Source organism: Ochotona princeps, chromosome 6, assembly GCF_030435755.1.
Source record: "Ochotona princeps isolate mOchPri1 chromosome 6, mOchPri1.hap1, whole genome shotgun sequence".
Lineage (NCBI taxonomy): Eukaryota > Metazoa > Chordata > Mammalia > Lagomorpha > Ochotonidae > Ochotona > Ochotona princeps.
Genome location: NC_080837.1, coordinates 2,592,154 through 2,594,333, shown reverse-complemented (window position 1 = coordinate 2,594,333; position 2,180 = coordinate 2,592,154).

Sequence of the window (2,180 nt, the reverse complement as noted above, 5' to 3'; positions counted from 1 at the left end):
TCAAAGCCACTGCCGAGCCAGGGAAGGGGTTCCTTGCCCATGCCTGGTCCTCCACTCTCGCTGGGCCCTGCAGAGGTGACTGGGCCTGCTCAGGGCTCAGCTTTGGCCCCCACCCCATTTCTGCGGTAGAATCCTTGCTGGTGTCCCTGGTGTTTCATTTTCTCAGCAGATAGTCAGTGTCTTATTTCTTAAATTCCTGCATGTGCTTTTCATTTTTGTTAAAAAGCTCTATAACAAGTTTTCTGAATTCTGTATTCCCCACTTTCTCAATATCTTCCTCAGGTTGGCAAAGGCTTTTGCTCCTTTGCAGGGGAGTCTTCATAATATTCATTGTGGCTCTGTCTCTTCTAATGCTCTTAGTCATTGTACTTCTGGTTATCAGATTCTTCTTTTTAGGACAGGTTTCTAAGCTGCGTCATCCACAGGTCGGCCCTACTTTTTGTGGTTGGCACACAGTTCTTTGTTTGCAGTCACTTGTGCCACTCCTGCCAGCAAGTTCCAGGTCTGGGTTCTTTTGTTAGATTTCCACCATGGTCTCCGTAGCCCTAGCTCCTGGCTCACCACTCTCCCCCTCCTAAAATCTTGTGCTGTGGCTGCACCATTATCTGTACAGCCTTTCTCTCACCTCCAGTTTGAGCAGTTCTCAGGATTAGGGAGACACCAGGTGTCCTAAATAACTAGGTTGTTGGCAGTGCTGATCTTGCCGGAAGCTGCTGGTGATTGGCTCTTTAAAAAATTATCTCTTTTTGCTAAATTTCTCTTTCATATCATGAATTTTCTTCCTACTGTTGAACTGTTTACAATATCTCGTAACTCATTAAGTTTTTTTGAAAAATCATTCGTTTTGAATTCTTGGTTGGAACCTTCACGACTTGCTCTTTGTGTTGCTAGAGAGCTCAGGGCCCAATTTGAGTGTCACATTGCCTTCCCCTCTTCCTGTTACATCTGCCAGTTTCCTAGATGGCTCAGTAGTGAGAATTCCTTCTGGTGGGGTACCCCAGGGCAGGTTAGAGATAGTGCTTGGCTCTTACTTCCTGTGGGTGCTTTAGTGCAGGGTCAGCTGCACTCAATGGCAGGAGTTTCCGCGAGTCTCAGCGACTTGGGCACATGGCGTGGGATGGCCACTCCAGCTGGGATGTGGCTTCCTGAGGCAGGATGGTTTGCTGACAGTTCTGGGCACCATACGTGGGATGGTTGCCCGTTTCTAAGGATCCTGTGCAGGTAGAGCTCTGCTGTGTGCCGGTGGGTGAAGCTGATGGTTTGAATTGCTGTCAGCATCTCAGGACTGCACAGGGTACAGGCCACAGCAGTGTGCCTGGGTAGGGGCCAGCGCAGGTAAATGTATGGGGCTCCCAGGAGCCACGCTGCTCCTGGAGGTCTGTCCCACTGCTGCTGGGCTGAAGGTGAGTGGACAGGGTTGGGAAAAGGTACCTTGGGGCTTCCAAGAGCAGCTCAGCTGCTTCCTGGAGCCTGGACAAGCAAGGAAGGCTGCCTTCTTACTTTCCTGGGGCTCCAATAAGCTGAACCACTCAGAGTGAAGCACTCAGGCTCTCCCGGGCTGTGGGAGGGTGAACAGGGCCTCCTGGCTGCTCACAAGACACCCATGTGTCCTGCAGGTGGCTCCAGGCAGCAGGTGAACAACACGGGCTGGGCTGTGTCTGGTGTGGGGCAGGAGTACACAAGCTTGGCGGCTCCATACTTGACTCGGGCCCTGGGAGGGCCATTGGGATCTCCAGCAGCAAACAGATCAGATGTTAGTGTCAGGCTGGCTACTAGGGGCTTTCTGCTTCCCATTCACTGCCAGGCAGTGGCCCCCTTTGGCTCAGGGTTGTTCTACAGAGATGAAGCAGCCGTTGCCAGCTCCTTCCTCTCTGGGCTCTGGTTCTGGGCTTGCTTTCCCATACCACTCCACAGGGTGGGGTCCTCCTTGCTACTGCTGCCCGATGTGGGGACACGTGCCTTTGCCACCTGGCTCTCTGGGTCACAGTCACTCCACACATTCTGGCCTGGGCGCAAGGGCCCAGAGTTCTGCCTGGTACTGTCTTTCCCAGAACAGACCTGCTACCAAGGCCTGGATTTGACTCTCCTCTCACCCAAGCAGGGATAGGTTCTCCAGGCTGTCCTGCTTAGAGCTGGAGGAGTGGTGACTGCCATGAAATGAGTGTAAAGGGTAAAACTTG